The sequence below is a fragment of the Pinus tabuliformis genome, chromosome J (assembly GCF_031772625.1).
Source record: "Pinus tabuliformis cultivar Carrire ecotype Pingquan chromosome J, CPIR1, whole genome shotgun sequence".
NCBI lineage: Eukaryota > Viridiplantae > Streptophyta > Pinopsida > Pinales > Pinaceae > Pinus > Pinus tabuliformis.
Genome location: NC_142295.1, coordinates 316866677 through 316889464, shown reverse-complemented (window position 1 = coordinate 316889464; position 22788 = coordinate 316866677). Strand labels below are relative to the sequence as shown.

The 22788-nt window shown below is 34.8% G+C and overlaps 1 pseudogene; it reads right to left on the bottom strand.

Annotated features, from left to right (window-relative positions):
* Positions 1-16033: 16033 nt before the first annotated feature.
* Positions 16034-21834, bottom strand: LOC149227001 (nucleobase-ascorbate transporter 6-like; annotated as a pseudogene).
* Positions 21835-22788: the final 954 nt, after the last annotated feature.

Below are 22788 nucleotides of genomic sequence, written 5' to 3'. Positions count from 1 at the left end.
AAGTTTAAGAGTTTATAAGCAAATTTTTTTAAAATGGGTTTCGATTAGAGATCAAATGAGGTATATATAAGATGCAAAGTTGATAAACCAGTGCCTTAACAATGCTCAATGGAAATTTAGATACTAAATAGATGTTCAAGTTATAATAACAACAATGTTGCAATAAGTTTCATAAATGGCACAATATAAAATATGAGCAGATAAAAATAATTTGCACAACATAAATAACTTGTACTTTCAAGAAAATTCTCAAGACAAGAATGACAATGTAAATAGGCAATGTGAAATACAATCAAATATGAGTACGTAGCAACAATAAAATATTGCAATGAATATATAATAGCCACAATGATAGTTATGCCACAAGAGATGAAAAATTAAAAGGATGGAATACAAAACTAAACTAGGTGGAATGCAAGATCTTGGTTACTTTCAGTTAAATGCCTAGTCTAGATAAATCCTAGGCTTCTCAATTGTTTTTAATTTAATCAGAAACACAATTTGTAGAGAGAAGGTTTGGGGAAGAAATCTAGGGCTTTATTAACAATACCTCCCCTTGCTTCTAACTACCCAAGTGCCTCCGGTGCTGGAGGGACTGTGCCCTGACAACTGTAAGTTCACCTGTGTTAACCGTAAATGATGGTCTAGCCTCTCAAATTAGATGAAGATGGTGGCCCTAAATTTTTCTATCAACCAAGCTGAGGCTTGGAGGTAAAATTTTAGGATGCAAGGGTAAATTATAATGAAAAATCAATTGCTTCAAATGAGACAATGATATCAAAATTGATATAAAGAGAATTAGTGCTTATGTGTTTGCAATAACAAGTGAGATAGGTACTTCAAAGATACAATATTACTAGCAAATAAAAATGCTCAACGAAACAATAAGGAATTACCTCAATAAAATAGTAGCATTAATATATATTAATATATTAGAGCAAATCCAATAATGCCTTTAGGTAATTTAATGTTTATTAGATGTTCTCACTTATTTAGAAAGTTGAACATGCAAGAAATTTATAGAGATCTCACAATTGTTAAATGGCATATGAGATTTCTAGCAGTGATTAGAAAGAGTACTTAGAACACAATTTCAAATTAAACAAGACAAGAAGTTTTTCAAGTGTAGCTTATACAAAGTAGCAGTGCAAGGATATGCAAGTTAGAAATGAAATTAGAATGTAAATGCGATTAAACAAGATTAGAAATTCAAATGCAAGAGGACCAAGTTAGTGAGTTAGTAGGTTAGATCTCCCTTTTAAATAAGGAGATATAGGAGGCCAAGGGACCAAAATCGCAAGCTCCCAAAAAGAAAGATTCACTTTTATTAATGAGTTTACAAGGAGGAAGAAGCCCTTTAACATGATAAAAGACCCTCTACTCAGGTCCTTTCTTTCAATCTAGGCCTTCAAAGTTCAAACAGGATCCAACATAGGCCTACATTGTAAATGTTCCTATTCTAATAGCCATTCCCTACATATATGCTTAATTCATTTGATATATATATATCTATATATATATATATATATATATATATATATATATATATATATATATATATATATAACAAATGTTTTAGATCTCAATATGCCCTTCATCATACCACATGGAAAATAATTGCTAAGACAAGTGTCAAGACTCAATATCATCCCTAGTGATAGCAATCATCTTCATTTCTTCTATAGGGTTTACGTCAGAAACTCTAGGTCTTCCTTTATTAAATCATAAAAGCACTAAGAACACCCCATGACAGTTATATAGATGGAATAATGAGTACAATGCAGACAAAGACATTATCTTCCCTCTATACAGAGTAGGTGAGGGAGGCCAACATTAGTAAAGTGGACTAATTACACAAGCAATTTAATTTAATGCACAAGGTAAGGTCTCCAAGTGAAGTGCTCTCTCTCCAAGGTATACACATCAAGAGACCAATCCTCAGGTGGTGCACTCTCTAAGAATGGGTTGCAAGTGTCAAGTTCTCTTCATCACAAGGCTTCTTACTTTCTAATACAATCATCCCATGCTCCTCAACACATGTATCTTGGGTCCATAATCAATCCCATGTAATGTTATCTCAACCCAAGCATCCATAATCAATCCCATGTAATATGGTTTGTTGTCTACAGGTTATGTATTATGTTGTACTTAAGTCTTTGAGCTTTTCCAAAAAAATATATTAAAAGGAAAGGGGTGAGGAATATAAAATGAAAACGAAGGACACAAAATTATTTGGGTTAGCGCAATTGCATTTTTTCTTGCTATTTACAAGCCAACAGGCCTAGGTGCAAGTTTCTAAAAAGGGGTTGACATCAATGAGCACCAATGGTTAAGTGCCATGCAATTTCAATGATGGATCAACAGAGGTTTGTTGGAATCGTATGTAAATGCATTGCAGCAAGTAGCACAAAAGTTAAGATGGATAGGGGGTGGTGCAACACAGGATTGTAATCCCACCAATCAACAGATCAATGAATATGATATATTGCGCCACCTGACTCGTTTTTCGGAAAAGCACGAGTGGGGGTAGCTCAGGGCTGTAAACAGTTTTAAAAATCGTCCTTGTTCTCTTCATGTGCCCTCTCCATTTTCCACGTGAGCGTGCCAAATGAACATGCCAAGCGAGGCTGCCGAACACCACACCCTACCACATCAGCCCCACTCCACCTCATGTCCTTCACTATCCACCCCCTGAGTCGTTCGCTTAACTCATTACCCATATCATTTCCCTATTGCATCATTACTCCCATATTACATGCATTGCATCGAATTTCCTGCTGTCATCGAAATCAAATAAGCAAACAATTTTATTTATAAGTCTTTCTCATTCCCCATCCCTTTCAGACTGTAAAACACCTTACTTCCAACATCTAAGTTAGTTCGCAAACAACACAATCTTACTTCCACTGCTCCCCTCTAGTTTCAGGTACTTATACACCCCACTAAACCCAATTATCATTGTGTTGAAGTTAAATAAGTCTAAAAAAACTACCCCAAATCTTACAACCTCTAATGCCTCCACTTAAGGACCCTTGATGGATATTAAAGAAGAGATAGATGACCCAAGGTGCTCGTTACACTTCGACCAGTTCCGTCGTGACTCAAGGAAATTTTCTGAGAAAACAAGATTATTTTGACATAGTGAATTATGGTTTGTATTATATGTTAACCCCAGCCACTTATCACTTTCCTGAGTTTGTGACTTGGTTGGCTTTTGCATACATCCCTCAGAGAAACTGTGTTGCATCTTCCATAGGAGAAGTTATCCTTGAAGTCACCTTTGACCTCATTCACAAGGATTTCTGTTTTCCTAATCTCCAAAACCCAAATCCATTCAATGAAGACTCATTGGCTCTACATTTCACTCAATTATCAGAAGGGAATAAAGTGGCCTTGTTTGCAATAACTTTATTCCCTACTTCGGGAATATGAGACCACCAATGTGACTAAGTCAGCCTTAGGGTTTCTAAGCCACATGTTAGATCACATTGATTATTTAGACATATTTGAATTCCTAGATAAATCCATTAATCTCCAATTTGGGCAATTCCACATTTCCCATCTCTTAAGAATTCCCTCCATTATGGTCTACTCATTATTGAATGTTCATATGGATAAATTTGAGTACCTAGGTATAACTACTTTTGACGCTATACACCAGAGAAAATTTGTGATTGAATAGATATGTATAGTCAAAAGAAAGCATGAAAATCATGGATTTTTTTATTATCTGTCCACTTTTATGGCCACTGTCTATAATATCATAAATGGTACACCACTCCCAAGGATCCTCCCATAATAGAAGCAATTAATGCATCTTAGTAAGGATGCCAAAGTGGGAGATTGGTATTTGTTTGAGGATTTTACTAAGATAAGGATGTATGGATTTGATGAGAAACCCTATAAATTTCCAAAATTTATGCCCATGAGATTTTTCTCTTTGGAATTTATCAGATAGATCTTATATGTGGACCAACTTCATTTCCTTCTTTGGCGTAAAGGATACATGTTCAAGTTAGGAAATATTGCGGGTCCATTCATTGTAAATTCTAGACAAACTCTAACTTATGTTGAAGACAAGATTAAGGAGATCCATTTTGATTTGGGAGAGAGATGGCAATATGATCCTCATCATATTGTTTTTAATGGGAGAAAGAGTGTAAAATTAGCCCCATATACCCATGAAATTATGCCTAAAATAGAGTGGAAGGAAAATCAAGAGGCTTGGCCCATCAATTTAGAATTGGAGATTGAGACCCCCACAGACAAAGAGAAAATAAAAAAAATACTCTTGAAGAAATGGATATAGATGTGGAGGTACAGACATCAAAGAAGGATAGGATACAACCCAAGGATGAGGAGGAAATATAGGTGAAATTAACAGGAAGTACCTATGATCAACTATGTTTTCACGTGATCCTGGAAAACCTAGAGAAAATTGTACGATGCAGCTCCAGAGACCTGAAAGTTCCTACATTGGAAGGATTTCTTCTATTCAAGATGCAACATTAAAATATTATCACAAAATTGAAGAAAACAAACAAAGAGAAAACGTAGTGATGATGGATCAACTAACTAAACAGGTACCATATTCTTCTCAGACCACATTGCTTTCAATCATGGACTTGGAGAAGAACCAGTTCAAGATTTCCTAATTGAATCCTACTGCTTAATTTCTCCCCACAAGGGATGCATTTAAAATTATGGAATTATCGCTAAACACTACAAATTTCCTCCTCCATGACAAGATTAATTTACATAGGTAGACTGGTGAGATGATATATCATGATCTGAGCAAGGTCTCACTGTCAATCAACAAAGATGAGAAACTTCTAGAAAATGTCTCTAACAGAATCAAGTAAGAAAAGGAACATTTTAGGGCCTTGTATGTACATAATAAGGGTTTCAAACAATTGATCGTCAAGTAGGTGTTAACCCAGAGGATAAAGAGACAATTAATTCCCTAATACAAGGAATAGAGGTTGAAGTCTAGTCATTAAAACACAAGCTAAATATGACTACAACAAAGCTCGCGCACACTGCTAAAGTAGCTTATGTATTGGAGAAAGAAAAGGAACAAATAACCCTTCAGCTGATTGATAGGAACAAAGAGGTAGCATCCTTGAAGGAGAAGTTTCAATACCTAAAATTCACTACTAGAGATCATGTTTTCACAATTGTAGTTCCTACTGAATCAAATGATCCTTCAGAAAAAACTAACAAATGTGATGACCGAGCTTAAAATTTATGAGGCAGAAATGAAAAAACTTCAAGATAAGATCACCTTGATTTAACCAAACCTGTCTACTAAGGAACATCAATTAAAATCATCGAAATTGGAGGAAGAACAAACTTCTGAAAACTACAAGACAACTCAGTAGGAGGTAAATGAGTTAAAAGGTAGGCTGAAAGGGAATATGTCCCTAATTGATGCTAAAAAGGTCATTTGGGATGATATCATCCAACAAATTTGGGCTACGTGGAACTTTTTCTAGGTTGTTGCAGAAGAAAGGGAAATAGTTGCTATTGTTATCGAAGTTTTGGCTGCATGCAGGAAAGAAACTCAAAAATAAGCACAAAGAGCCAGAAAAATTGTGAGATTCTTAAATAATAAATCTCCAGCATACTTGAAGGAAATGCACATTGATGACATGGATGTGGTAATTCTATAGATAAATAAGGCTATTGAGAAGAATCAACTGCGTGTTTAGGCTGAGAATAAACTAGAGGCATTGAATATTTTTATAACCACTTTTGACTCCAAATTTGATAAGAGGTAGAGAGATGGATTACCAACATGTTGGGGTATAAATGGATGTTTATTTTCCTAGGAAGCTTATGAGCGGGAGTTAATAGCAATAAAGTGTAGATTGGACACCTCTTTTCAAGAGAAGACTTTGATATTGAAGAGAAAGACAATATTTAACTTCTTGTAGAGGGATTTCCAATTATTTTGGCTAATAAAAACTTTGTTTAAATCCACTCCATACTACACCAAGCTATCGAAGCTACAAGTGGCTTTACACAGAATGTGTCAATTTCCAATTCTAGATAAAACTCTATGGGATAGATGTGAAACTCTCCTTCAACAATCTGCAACCAAGCTTGAAGACCCAAGTTTTGGGCCCCAAGTGCCAAGTTCCTCTGCCCATGTGAATGTTTAACAATGCGGCCTTTAATTTTGTTATGATGTATCTGTTTTAGTTAAGAGATAGTTAGAACAACTAGATAATAGAACAATTGGCTAAACAAACAGTTGTCCCTTATGACATGTGTTTGTAACTGTAATTTTTATCTAAGAAACATTAATGTAGTGCTCCATGGTTTATCAATCTCATTTTCTTTCATTTCATGTTCTCCGTTGAAGATCTAATGCATATGATTTTGTTTAGCCCCATGTTTTAAATCTCAAATTCATTATTTTTCTGCTACCTATACTACCACATCAATTTTAAGGCTGTAATCACAGATAAGTAGGCCAGTTGAACTTATATGTTAATTTCCCCAGAACTAGCTCAAAGTGCATCTAGAGGTTCTTATCTAGGAAAATATATCGTCCAAATGCATAAATCTTGGTTTAATTTTGAGCAGAGTGTGAAAATATTTCAAGGAACTATATGGATGTCCTAGGCACTTACCTTTTTCAACCGAAAGGTTGTCTCTAGGAGCTAAAACATATTACATGGTATTGAATCTCTCCTTTAGCCTAGGGTTTTTGGCAAAGGCCTTGATAAAGCCATGATTGGATAATGATTTATAAGTACTTGATCATAGTGAAAGGTTAGTGATTTATAAGGGTGTTCTGACTGATGGGAACACAAAAGAATTCAAGCTACAGATAAATAAACAACTAAACACAAGAAATGAAAATTAACATTAACATAAGAATATTGAACTAAGTTATTGAAAGTCAACTAATGATACCTTATTCTCCATCTAGATAAAAATATCAGACCAATTTTTGTCTTGTATCATATCGAATTCCAATTGTGTTGGATAATGCCCATATTATTGCTCCTGTCAAAGAATGGAAGAGTGACAAGTTAAAGTAATTTTAGATATTAAATATACTTGCAAATTTGATGCTAAGGATTCTAAAACTGTTTGGCCATTGTGATGTGTGGCATGATATTTGGAAAGCCTGGCCTTTGATGCCTTGTCCTGAAACATACACTAATTCAATTTAATTATGCACCATTAAAATATAAAAATTGTTTAATGATTTTGAAATAATCTTATGACCAAATTTAAATACCTGTGTACTCTTCTCGCCAGAATTTCTTTGTGCATCTAATTTATCATATTCTTTCACAAGCTCTTTCCATGCTTTCATGCTTACATCAATTGGCCTTATTTTGGCCCTTAGCTTGAGAGAAATTTATTTTATCTTTTATGTTTGGTTGCAACGAAACCTCTTGCACTTTTGAGTCATTTTTTTTTACTTGCTTTACTGACCAACCTATCTCAAATTCAACATGCATTTCATTGATGACTGCCTTTTGAAGGTGCATTGGTATCTTCAATAGTGAAATATGTAGATGCTCTTTGAAGTGTTGAAGGCATGATTCCTTCAACCTATGATTGAACACTTTCCTGACATCTTTCATTCTGATTTTCCTAGAGACAACATCATATTCTACCTTGGTTTCGTATGTACCAATGTAAGATGCATAGTACCTGTACTAATGGTGGAAGAAATATGTGTCCTAGGAGTGGGTGGGACATTGAATGTCGTTGTTCCTTTTTCCACATTCTTAGTTTTCATAATGCTCATTTAATATTTATAAGAGTTGTGGCATGCCACCATATTGGGAGTAGAAATTAAAAAAAATGGTATATATTGAAAATAGGAGCATTATAGTTAGAAAGGTGCAGTGAATACCAAATGATCTTAAATCAATTTTGTGTTTAGCCAATTGGATGGAGAAACAATGAAGTGAATAGATGTTGTGACTAATGTCAATGTTGTATATTACAAGATCTAGAGGAGGCCATGGATAGAGGACGTGGACGACGTAGACCGATTAAATCAACAAGAGGAAAGTGGGTGGCCATAGAATCATATAAAAAATCTGTAGATACAATAAAGGTAAGAAGACAAAGCAACCTCAAGCAAAGGAGAATGGTGTTTATTAATTCACAAATGCTACAACATAGACGAGATAAAGTTATATAAAATATGTTGTTGTTTTTTTCAAATCCAAAACATGATATCAATATATCAAATATATGATTAAAGTGAGGTTTTGTGTTGGATAGCATACTATTTGAAATGATATAATTGGTGTACTAAACATCATTGACTATGTTATGTATTATAGGGGCAATATTATGCCATGGCAAGAGATCGTCTCATATCAAATAAGGACACAACGAATGTCATAGGACATACGGTAATCAAATTTTGACTTAACATAGGAAGCATTTTGTGATACGCCCATCCTTTTTCATAGTATTATTAGAATTTATAGTGTATTATCCAATCTCGAAATAAATTAATGCATGTTTTTAATATTTTAGATGGAGATTGGAACAAGCGCACAACCTAAGCATTAAACTAGAAAATAAAAAAATATATATGTACGTGGGTGTGGACCTAAAATTGTTAAATCAAGAAGAACACAGTGGGTGGAAGAGGATATTATCATGGATCCTCTAGAAACAACAAATAATTGCACTAAAGAAGAGGTTGGTCAAGAGTATAGTACATCGGATGGGATTTGTTAAGCGATATTTGATTATATTTCTTTGAAATTGATACATTTCTGATTTATCCAATTCTTTCCAAACATTAAATAATGGTTGCGTTTGTTGATAGGTAGAAGATGATGATGAAATAATGACTACTAATTATATCCAAGATGATCCAACTGGGTTATTAAGATTTTGACGAGATGATCCAAACCATCCTTTAAACCATACCACGGTGAAAATAACATATTTAAAGAGAACTATACCACTTGAGAAATTTTAACAACTGATGAGATTAGCATACACTGATGACATGCTACCTATCCTTAATGATGATGATTATTATAGTGAAATGTAGTGCATGAAGAAGGATTGAATGAAATTCTTACATGTTTCTTTGGGGATGGAAGCAATAATGACAATAATGATCATATGGTTGACAATGATGATGATAGCAGGGGTAATTACCACCAATGTGATGTTGATGATAACTACCTGCTAAAGGACTCCATCAAGCAAGTAACAAAGACACTCGTGTTCATATCAGGTGCAAGTAGAACCTCAAAATTGGCACACACATTAATATTATTAGAAATTGTCACTATTTGGTTGGTCAGAAAAAGGATTTACCACCCTATTGAAGTGAGTTTAAATCTATTTCTTACAATGCATTTTCAATTGATGTATGTAATTCATAAGCATTCATCAAATTAATTTATATTTATTTTATTAAGTGGGTGACACCCAAAGAGATCCACGAATGTGAAGTTCCAAAATGGAAGAAGTAAATTACCGAAATTATATGTGTATCTGAGAAGGATCTCCCTACAAGTTTCATGGACCTATAAGTCCATTTACTTATACACCTAGTCAGTGACATTGAATTGGCGGGTGTCGCATCGACAAGGTGAATGTTTTTCTTTGAGAGGTATATGAAAACTCTAAAAATATATGTCTAAAAAAAGGCACATCCAAAGGGTTGAAGGGTATGTATTGAATGGATAATTTTTCTTCCTATGTGAACTCCTTGGTGAGGATTTCGAAGATGGGCCATGCTTATGGGATGAAGAACAGACATCATATATTATTGATGGAGAAAAACTACAATATAATGGTGTTGAAGTAGAAATTAGTATGTAAATTCATGATCAATGTGGTAATTGTTTTCCTTGCAATCAATAGTTTTCTCTGTAATTTAATTCTCAAATTAACAACATGTCTTTTGGAGTTTGAAATAAACATGTTGACACGTAATAGGTGTAGACTAAAGTGCTATACTTGACAATTCCAGTGTGTACCACATGGACTTTATGAACAAAAGGATTCATTTGTATGATAAAAAGAGAGAAAAAGTGTTAGAACCAAGGAGACATTTTAAGAGATTGAAACCAAGGAATACCCCATTTCCTTTTGATTTGCAAGGGGAATGGGCCAAAGATTGCACACTAGAATGGGTTATTGAACAAATTCAATATCAAAAAGAAGATGCAAGTACAGATTCAAACATAACAGAGGATGAAATTAAAATGTTTAGAGGATGTGAAAGAAAGGTATAGTTGGAATTTTACATAATGTTGTTTCCTTACAGTTTTGACACTATTAACTATTTTAATATTCATCATTATATTTGTTTTAACTAAAATAAATGGTGTTTCACAAGAAGGAAATATCCAACAATGTGGGAATATGGTCAACATTATCGTGTAGAACGTGTAGATGTAAAGAGATGATCATTTGATTGTGGCATCATGGTTGACTTCAAGCAATCTGGTCAATCAAACTCAAAAGATAAGAATATTATTGAAGGGAATCTACCATATGTTGGGAAAATACAAGAAATTATAGAGTTGGATTACCACTCTTTTAAATGTTGTATTTTTAAGTGTAGATGGTATGAAGCATTTGAGAGGACACGAAGACATGATACCCATAGTGGATTTTTTTCTATAGATTTCTCAATGTTCCTACCATAGGATAAGGAGACTTATGTTCTACCAATTCATTGTGAGCAGGTATTTCTTCAACTTAAAGAAGAAGCATTATTGATCAATAATCTATTAATACATTGTTTATTGTGAATATATACATGTGTTTATTAATAAATAAAATTGTTTAACGTACATATAATATATGTATGTACTCGTTCATGTGCAAGTATTTTTCTATGAAGATATTCTAGACCCGAAATGGATATTTGTCATACATTATGATCCAAGGTTAAGGCATGTATTTGATGATGCATTAGTGGATACTAAGAAAAACAATGATGCCCAACAAAATGAGAAAGAAGGATTAGAGAACATTGAATAAATTGACATCCATGATGATGTTGAAGATAGTTATGTTCAGGCACAAGAAGAGAACAATAAAGAGTTAGATGATGTTATGGAAGACAACAATATTGATGGTATAGAAAATAACTAGCATTTGCACCAGATGTTGCAAAAGAAACGTCGTAAGGCATAAATGTAAATGGTCATTGAAAATAAGAATCAATAAAGAAAATTACATGCAAAAGTGGACGATAAAGCATAGATTGGACACTTGAATCTATATTCCATGACTTAAATGAGATATTCATTTGCAATTATGCTTTCTATACATGGCCGCAACATTCACAGAAGACCAAATTATTCATGCCAACCATGTGATTCCATTGTGGGTGGGAGAAGGGCTGCTGGCACGAAAATATCGCCATCAACTTAGCTACAACCCATTCGCAGTGGGAGGAGTTTATCTCAACCTTTTGGCAGATCATTGTTTGATTGAACCCGTTGTGAGAAGCATTGACGGGTGCAGTCTTCTTCAGGATACACAACTTCCTACACTATTTGGGAATTCGTGTTGCCGAGGCCGAAGAAACTTTCTTTTTCCATGTGGGTCAGGATTTGAGCACGTTGAATGAAAATGAATGTTCCAGATGCAGTCAGATTTTGTTCAGTAATAACGAACTGTGTTCGGTCCCTGAGTCAATGAGAGTTCCAAAACTATGTTCATTGTTAACAGATGGTAACAAATGTCTAACAAAAATTCCAAAAAGGATTATTGGGAGAATGGTCTCTCTTAAGGTTTTGGATTTGAGTGGGACGTCAGTGCAGTGATTACTAGAGAGTGTGGGGTGTTTGAAACAGCTAAGATGCCTCTTTTTATCAAGTATGCCCATCAACTTTCTACCTGCATCTCTTACAAATCTTGGAAACCTGGAGATCCTTGATCTAAGCCGCTCTAGAATCACGAAATTACCATCTGCCCTACATAATTTGAAATCTTTAAGGCATCTAGCCATGGATAAATGTGGTCATTTGCAGTATCTACCTTGCAGCATCTCAAGGCTCACCTCTTTGCAGGGTTTGACAATGTATGGATGCACCAATCTATGGGAAAAAGGTGAGCCCAAGAAATGGAAAAAAATGGCCAACATTAGCATCTGGCCAACTTAAAGCAACTCACCAGGGTCCATTTAACAAATAATGGGGGCGTTATTAGGGAAGGCACATTAGGGAATATGATTGAAATGAACACCCTCGTGTTAGAGCTCACAAAGGTGAGATCTCTGCCGAGTGACATGAATAATATGTCAAAGCTGAGAAAACGGTATATGAGAAAATTGTACATGGAGTGTCCTGACTTGGTTAGAATGGAAAATAGTTTTTGTGCTTGACTAGTCTTATATTATACAAGTGTAATATGTTGGAAGAACTTTCACATCTGCATAAGCTCAACAATCTGCAGCGATTGGAAATAATTGAATGCTCTAGATTAAAGAGGTTTTCTCAGGGATTCAATGACAAGGAGGCATTTTCTTTATTGAAGATATTTTCAATTGTTGGGTTACATGAATTAGAAGAGTTGCTAATTGTAAAGTAAGGAGCAATGCCAGTACTTGAAACGTTCATCATAGTAGAATGCTCGGCATTGAAGGTATTTCCAAAGAGTTATTTCAATTTGAAAACACTTCAAATAATAAAAATCTATGGTTGCAATTCCCTGATAATGGAAGATTTAAGAGAACTTAGGGAATCCAATAAAATGATAGAGGTGAAGACTATGTCTATAGAAGACACTAGAGACTCAAGAAATAGGTACTTTCAATTGATGATGGAAATGAAAAGTTGGCTCTACGGAGAATTTTGGAGCAATAATGATGTGTTCCTTTTCTTAAGAAGTCTTTATACACTTCTGTATATGGTGACTTCTAGGAAGGGTAGTCCATTAAAATTGACTAATATAGACCAATCAATACTCAAAATACATAATAGTCATAAGAAAAACATATATTCCTCTATTATGTATATTTATTTACTATGTGGTTTTGAGTGTCGTTGTTGGAAAATATAATCATTAAATTAAAAGATATATTCATCTATTATGTATATTTATTTACTATGTGGTTATTATGTATATTTATTTACTATGTGGTTTTTTGAAAGACTCATGTCATTTTGTTACAATTGCCCTGTACACTTTAAAATCAACCTATGTACACTTTAAAATCAACCTATCAATCCAGTGCTTGGTTGGTGTATATACTAGCAATTGTCCCAAAAGGTACAAAGAGAGGCCGATAAGATTATTAAATTGGAATTGTTGAATTGGAAAAGTTTTAATTTGATTAAAATAATAATTTTTGTATAAATTCCTACTTAATTAAAAGTTTTCTTTTTGGATACTCCCAATATTTTTATATGGGAAGTTTTCTAGAAGAGATAGAGATGAGCAATTTGAGCTGGTTAAAGTCTTTCTAATTGTTTTTTATTATGGTAAAATTATATTGATAATTCATTGGTTTTACTTTCAAAAACTTGAAAGAATTTGAAGAGCAAATATAAAATTACTTTATGGGATTTGATCCCAAAATCACTTATTTGTAAATACATACTCAATGAAATGTTATTTCGTTGAAACCCTGCACAAATGTTTGATATAAGAAAATAAGCCCAAAAAGTTGAAAGGCTACAACTAAAACTATAATCAACACCCCCGTAATTCCTAATCGTTGATAAAATCAAGAAAAAGGAAAAAAAAAAAACATTCGTGATAGCAAAGTTACGAACCTTTCATAGTTTGTCATCAAGCATTGCAGAGTACATAATGAAATAGATCAGCTACCTGATTAACAAATAAGCCTCGTAGAATTTTGATAAAAAAAATTACTTTGGTTTTCAAAATTAAGCAAATAATAATGGATAAAAAATTTATATATGTCCAAGTCATGTAGAAGATTAATTATTGGTAGGGTTGCTTTGTTCCTATATACCGAAGTTTGAGGTTTATGGTATGTTTTGTTTGACAATATATATTATATACTATTAGGTTTGTTCCAATTACCTTTTAAGTTTTATGTTATATGTGTAGTTGCAATAAAAAATAATAGTATTTTTGAAGTGGAAAGATGCATTGCTGTTGGAGGACTGACTCTAGGGTTGTAATGGGTTAAAAAAATAGTTGCCAGAGGGAGAACTTATTCCACAGATTTGTATATAAAAATTGAGTTTTTTTTATGCCACATGTACAATACTCTACACCAAATAGCCCCCAAAGAGAGGAATACCTCCATAAACATTGGAAACAAAGGGCTTCAATGCTTAACATCCATCTTCCAAAGGCGCTTCAAGGGTAAATACTTCTGCAAGAAACACTTTCAAATATGTGTGGGGCCCCAAAGTGGGTACTCCAACCTTCGTAGGCCATTCCAAATACTTGCATCTTCCTCCAAATGGTACATTCCCCCAGCAATTGAGCAAACAAGTAAACCAAGGGATTGACCTTTTCCAACCTATATTTAAAAGAACAAGCATCTTCCTTAAGAAGGCAATTGAGCAAACAAGTAAACCAAGGGACTGACCTTTTCCAGCCTATATTTAAAAGAACAAGCATCTTCCTTAAGAAGTAAACCAGTCAACTTATTATGGAATTTGTTTCATTGGAGTGCTCCACCTATTGATGTATCTCCATTTGAATAGGTTCCCTTGCACACATCTCCATGTTATTGGTTCAAGGCACCCACACGTGGAGGGTATCTATTCAGATGATATACTAACTATTGAACCCTTTTTTTTTGGAATCGACCAATATGGCTGAAGCATCATTGCATCAATTGAAGGTACACAAGGATCTAACATTTTCAAGTTCTTATACTACTACATAACTTATACTTGGTTAGAAAGGTGTAGAAACATTCTACATGTGATGGCCTAGCGATAACAATACAGAGAGAAGATGACCTTCCTTTTACTCTCTTCCACCAACATGTACAATCTCCAAAGCAAACATTCAATCCAAGAATGCTCAGAGCTTTCTTAAAAAACAAGGTAGATGCAATGGATGTTCAGAATTTCCCTTTGTTGTTATGTTATCAGATAAAGTTTACAACATGGGGATGATCTTGCAACTCTAGCGGCCCCTATTATATTGGTGGCAACATGTGTGAATGCTACCTACCCCCAGGAGAACTACAAATGATTCTGTCATGAAAAACTGAAAAGTATATACCTAGGATGAAGCTAACAATAGTAAGCATATATGATCATGATGCATAAAATGCATAAGAAAAAAATCCCCCATATGTAGAACATAATAAAAAGTACAAAAGAATAGATGACAATGCCCAAAAGAAATCTGTGATACATTGCATGGAATGCCATCTGAAAATCCGTACTATATTTTTTGTTACTTTTCCAATGTCATTTCATTTTTGCTGCAATAATTTCCATGCACTCATTTTGGAAGAAAATCATGAAGCTAAAGTTAATGGTAAGCCTGAAGTGCCCTGTGAACAGGAGATGAAGCCTTTATTTCAAAGGCAAACAACGTTTACCAAAAAAATTATATTTTAAACATGTGCTATGAATAACTAATAATTCTCGCATTATGCGTGGAGAATATCAGAAAGCAATTGTACTGCTAGTTCCTACTAATGCCTTTGCAAGGGGGCTTAAGATATCATTACTATAAAATGACTCTATATGACTCTCGAGTTCCAGATAAATGCTCATTGGCTCAATTTGAAGCACCAACAACAAAAACATTCTATTGCATCTTCAAAAGTACTTACAAAAATAAACTAATCAATGCACAACATGTCTCTTTTGAATTGGAGTCAAGATAGCATATTGACCACTCTGAGAGTCTGAAATGTACTTTTCCTTTTCATTATTTTCCTTTTGCTGCTTGCCAAGAGCGGAGATCTTGAAGTGCTCTGAAAATGAATGACCAGGGCACAGAAGCATCCATTTAAGATAATTCGTGAAAGCAGTTCCCTATCAAAGTGATAGATATAAAATATAGACATCTTAGATTTCACACCGTGAAGTTGTCTCTTTCTGAATTGAAGACACTCTAATTATTCTCCAAATGCACCAAGGCTATTGATAAAACAGAGACCCCACCTCTAAAATAGAGTTTCATCCTTAGACAGATGGGAAAAACTTGGTCAGGTTGAAAGGGAGAGCATAAAACTCTTCACTTCTAGGATCAGTTTTGAATGAACGGAACTTATCCCACCAATGATGGCCTCTGTCTTTCCTTGTTGAACTCTCCCCCATATGTAGAGTGTTATCCAAAAACAATGCTACGCTGCCAGCAACTAAAGGTGGTGACGAGAAAATCACAATGATAATGTCATTGAACTGTTAAAAAAGCCATTCAAAAATGTTTAAAGTTAAAAACATTGAAATTTGAAGAATGAAGGGAACGTTGCCACAACGAACTGCTAGCCAAAAAATTTCAATTTAGTCCCTAAAAGAAGTTGTAAGAACCCTACCCATCGTCCATGAGTGTGATCTAGACCATGACCAGAAGAAACTGTTAATTCATTGAAGTACTGTGGTACTGATAATCCCAAAAACAGAGAGAAGCCCAAGATGAACTTCGTCCTGAAACTATTTAGATTGCAAAATTCAAGGAAACTGAGACCCCCACAAGCTGCTCATCAAGAATACAAAAAATTTCAGACATGAGGCAAAACCCAAAGAATTGTTGTTCTACCCTACAATTTTAAATCTGCATCGTACAAACTGTCTGCCAATATAGGTACCCAATGAATTGTTGTTTTACCCTAATATGTTGAAATTGCATTGTACAAACTAAGTGTCTGCCAATATGAGTTAACCTTAAGGTTTTATGCATACATCCATTATACATTATGGCAACAGCTAAGATACTACTAGTTGACTGACTTTGCAGCTCAGCCCATAGGATTTGTGTACACCGTATACATACCAACATAACCAAAGAGGAGACAGTACACGACAGCGACAATGGGTGCTAGAATAGAAGCAAATATTGCTCCAAATTTGCCTGGAACACATTAACATGAAATTAGCAATGCAAAATCCTAGACTAGGGAATAAACCCCAAAATGAGAACAATATCCCAACTTGAGTTGATTATCACCAAGAACAGAGAAGAATATCATAAATCCTGCTGATATTTGGAGCACCCTGCGACTCCCAACTCATGTCAACCCCAAAAGACCAGCATTCTCACTGCAAATTCCCAAGATAAGACAAATTTCAGAGCTAGTATTTCCAGAAATGGGTCAAGTTGCCTGGTTCTTACACTGATACTGTGGACCCATTTCCAGTTCCAAACATCCCATCCAATAAAATTCCATTTCCCTGTAGAGAAGACCATTACATTCCATCAACGACAATGATACAATCTTCCAATTACCTGAAGCCATAAGGGTGAAAGAAATGAATCCATTTCCTTACCTGCCAGCATATACCATGGCTGATGATAGATTGAGGGGGAGGTGTGGCACTTGCAAACCTTGAAACAACATAGAATGCACCAGTAGACTGCAAATTTATGAAAGAAAAAAAAATAGTAGTCAATACCCAATTTTGTTTTTAAATAGAAACCCATAGATAACTATCAGAAATGTCAACGGGATAAAGAAAATAAAAGAGAAGAAAGTATATCTGATATATGGCAAGTAGGCAGACCTCAACAAGAGACACAAATGTTGCAGCCATCATTGCAAAAGACTGTCCTCCATAAAAATAGGTTCTCCCCATTGAAATGGATATGGAACACTTATCCTGCAGAATAATAAAGACCATGCTGAGGCTTTGCATGAGAACGTACTGTGTGAAGTGACATGACAGTTAGTATGCATGCTTCTTGTAAGAATGCATACCATTTGGCACCACTAACTAGTCTAGAATGGTCTGTTCGGCAATGGGCTTGGGTCCTTTGAGGGGTATGCTTGTATGCTCCACCTACAGTGAGAATATGGGCATATGCCCACACAATAGCAACTGCAATTATGATGGAAAAACGCTCAAATAAAGGCTTCTTACGAGTCTTGATATGTCGACCATACTGAAAGGGAGGAAAAAAGAGTTTAATCAGTTAGTTTCATTCTGCAACAAATTAGTGCCACAATCTTTCCAATTACAAATCATTTAATACAACAGATTTAAAAAAGCATGGAAAGACTAGGAACAAGATATATGATATATATCTAGAGAGATACACTCTAGAAGTTTACACATAATGGTAATTGGTTAATTCCTTACCTGTGAAAAGAAGACCAGTGCAATAAGTTGTGGAAGCCCTATTTCAATGCATTTCCCCACCTGTAAATAACATCAGAGTACAACACTTCATTTGACTTTAAAAAAAAAAAAAGAGGATATATTTTCAAACAAAACAGAAATTCAAATAGAATAGATATTACAAAATATACATCCAAACATAAATTTGAAGGCAGGTAATATGGATATCCAAACGTATGGGTGTTTGGTGAACAAAAGAAATTCCAAGTTTGACGCAAAAAACCTATCAATCTTTTGAAAATTGCAAACTGGTTTCGATAGGACCCAAAACTTATTATTGTAAATGCAAGTTTAACTGGTTGAAAGTTAAAATAGAAACAAAGAGTTGGGTTATTAACTAATAGCTGAATAAACTGACATGATTTGGTTGAAGACATATCAGGTCAATTTTAGTGAGTTAAAGTTCATTAAATTGACAACACTTGAGTCAGGTCATTCTTATGCTAGTCACTAATACTTTTACTGCATGCAAATATTTCTGAAATACATTTGAACCAAATGAAAGGACTTCATCTATGCTAGCTACTCAAGCTAGAAAGTGTATCAGCACAAGTAAAATCAAATCCACTAGATTCAAAAAGATTCAGTAGCTATGTCATTTAGTCATTATAGCTTAAATTTTCACAAGAGAAGTTTCAAAACAAATTGGAAATAATTCTCTTCAGAACTTACCATGATCCATTTGTGAAACAGTCCAACTCCGAACACTGCTTATTACTAATGTGATTAATATTAATAAAGATCGTACATAATATGCTATTGTGTTAAAATTTTAAACCTTAAATATATATTAGACGATATAATTAGGAGTAAATCAGGACTAATCTAAGTCAAACATTTCTGAAACATTTTTTATTCATAATACATTTCCCAAAAACATTTTTTGTTTCATCTAGTTTATGCAATATATTTCATCCTGAATATCTGTGTAAAAGCAGGTGTTAAGTTCCAACCAAACTATCTGTCTAGAAATCACCTACGATGCAGAAAAGCACACATTGCCTCCATTCAAAAGAAGAGTCTGCAGATATCAAATCAAAATATCTATTGCTTCAAGATAAATGAAATTCCAACAGATGGACCTTGTTTAATAGAAATCGTCATCAAGCCCATAATTATCCAAGCAATATAGTCAAGTTAGCTAGCATACTTGAGCAGGTCCTTCTATTCAAAACCAGTTGTAATCACACTGTAATTTTGAGTACCCTGCAGCTTTCCATATTAACTAACAAAAATGCTGGACTAGGGCACTCAAGCTTAGGAATTCTATACCCATATAACTCAAATGCAATTATGGCATTCATTGAAACTTGAAGCATATGAATTCTATTCAAGCAAATAGAAAATTTGTTTAATACCAAGAGAGTGCAATAGAGATCAGCTTCTAAAATAGAATTTGTTTAAGCCAAGTGAACATAACAGAAATGGTGCTCAATGTCCACTTACCCCCGGGAACCCAAGTTCATAGAGCCCAAGAGCAACAAGAGTTACTAGCGGAACTGCTGAAAGAGGACTCAGATACCTGACACGCACCATGCCATCAAGACAACAAAATTAGGATCTATAGACTGTAAATCCTTAGTACATGTAGAAAATTTGAATGAAATTACTTGAGAAAATGCATAGAGATCAAACCAACCTTAAAACAACAGCCCACAGACCACTGAATCCCAGGATGATTTGCAGTGTTTCGACTTCTTGAACCAAGATTGGATCTACTTAAATTTGATCGACTTCTACTTTTGTTATCATATATATGAATACTTCTATCATAAAACTGAGTGTTTGCAAGAGGTTGCATAGATTTCAGGGAGCCCATTTACTAAGAGTAGAATGGGTATGCAATAAAGAGATAATTTTGATAAACATGTGCCATACAAGTAGGACAACGCATAGTGAGATTGGAATGGAAACTCATACCATACGGGTCGGGCAGATCATAAAGAGACCCAAATTAAAACTAATGCCATAGAGGTGGAGAAAACAGTAAACTATAGTGGGATTGGAATCGAAACTCATGCCATAAAGGTGAAGTTGACCACAGAGAAACTCAAATTGAAAATTATGCTATAAGAATGGGGCAAACAAAAGAAAAATTGGAATTTAAACGTATCCCATACAGGAGGGGAAGCCTAAAAAAAGACTTGAATTGAAACTTGTGCCATGCAGATGGACCAAACCATAGAGTGATTGGAATTAAAAATCAAGCCGTAGAGGTGGAGCAGAACAACTGCGGCAACCCAGAAAGAGATTTGAATTGAAAGTTGTGTCATACATTGAGACGAACCACAAAGAGACTCAGATTGAAACGCATGCCATACAAGTGAAGCGAACCATAGAAAATTGGAATTGAAACTCATACCATACCAGTGGAGCAAACAACAAAGAAATTGGAAATGAAACTTGTCCATAAAGGTAATTGAATTGAACTGCATGCTATACAGATAGGGCAGAGCACGGAGAGAATGGAAATGGAAATCATGTCACACAGGAGGGGTCAAACCATAGAGAGATTGGAATCCTAATCTTGGGGTTGCCAGGTCTAGAAGTAAAATTCTACTCTGTGAGCAGAAGAGGAGTGCTTCCAAATTGGATGTCTAGTCACTCAATTTCAAAAACCTTTTCGGGGGCAAGTGACATAGAGATAATCCTTCAGGGAAACATTTTTTTTAGGTATACATCCAAGATTTTATTTGGATAACTTTTCATTACAGGGTTGATGCATCTTCATTTGAAGATGGGGATGGATTGACAACAATGTGCCTTTCAGGATGTGAAAGGGTTGTACGACCTGAATGTTGCACAAACTTTGCAGCTGACAAGAATGTGCCATGGCACACACAAACTATACTAACCTCATCTCTGCTATAATTGTACAAGAATCCACTGATTGTTTTCCCATTTGGGCCTAGTCCAGTAGTTGAAACACAGGGCATTTTGGGCAATGAGGATTGAGTTGGAGGCCTTTTATCTTCAAAAATATTTGGATTACCTGTTTTTTCTGTTGTAGCATTTGAAGCAGATACTTGTTGTGAATATTATACAATGTCCTGTTAACATCCTCACTCAAGGATGGAGGCATTCTGGCGACCTATTTCCAGCATGAGGATGAAGAAACAAAGGCATTCTGGCTACCTCTTTCCAGCATGAGGATGAAGAAACAGAGGAGTCTGCCTTCACCTTTTGAAAATCCCATAAAATAACCTCGTGCAAAAGCCCCTCTCCGTCTTTGACCTTCCCACCTGTAACTAGAACCTGCGACCCACAGGTGAGCAGGTAAGGGAACATGTGTTTTTTCTTGGCCAGCTCTGGCAAGGGTGCAGAAATGGAAGTCCCATTTCCGATTGAAACCCATTATGACCCACCAGCCACTGATGCCACTGATGATCAAACAATAGAAATTACCATCACAAAAAAGCAAATTCATTCCCATATGTGGCTGCACTACCCACAAATCCTCGGGCATGGTTCCTGCAATACGCCATGACCTGTAAGTGGAATCATATATTTCCACTATATCGCCTTTCTGATCATGGGGTCGACCCACGGCCACCACTTTGTATGCACCCAGCGAAGCCATTGAATCGATTTGTTGCATCCAGCGGAGCCACGGAATCGAAAGAATTGTAAATGAGACTATGGTTATAATACTGCAAATCAAGATTTAGTGTACTTGACGGTTAGTAACATCTAATGGTCGAAAAACATTTAATCATCTAACAATCTATCTGACGATCAGGATTATGATAGAAAGGCAGTTGGGGGAGTTGATTTCAAAGGGAAATGCCTTACGACGTAATTAGCCAAATATATCTAGTAACAATATGGATGGTCTACAATCAGATTTCAATGATGATGAGAATGATGCAGGGAAAGATGAGGATGATGATAATATTAACTACTTTAAAGATCATATGAACATTGGTAATGATACATTAGATGACATTATTGAAGAAAATGATGTTAATGACCACGAATTCTAAATTTTCGGAATGATTTGTAATCCATGTTAAAAAAATTGATGATTCTTATGGCCTAAACTTTAAAATGCTTCAATATTATTTTTGTCAATACAAATTACCTATTCGAATATCGTTAAATTTTCAAGATATTCTATGAATTGTTGGTAGAAAAAATTAGGATTACTTGAATGCTTCTTCCATTCATATTGTATCAACATAGATTGTGATGAAAACAAATTATCAAAGATGAATTATGAATCCTTCAAATACATTCAAGTACTTTTGATGAATGTTGTTCTATAGGAATATGTTGGAGATATGTTGGGAATGGGTTGTGTAGAGTCGCTTGGTGCTTATTGAAAGTAGAGAGGAAGGGGAGTATAATTGTTGAAGAGGGATGCATAAAAGGGATTGAAACTTAAGAGAAGGCTTAGGGGGATTAGTTTGGAATATCATATATAAAGTAGTTGTAGGATGTTGTAGGGTTTTAAAATTGAGTAATATTTACCCTTTCCTCTGCAAACATTTTAGATTTAGTTTTCAACAATAAAGGCTTAACTCAAGCCTTACCA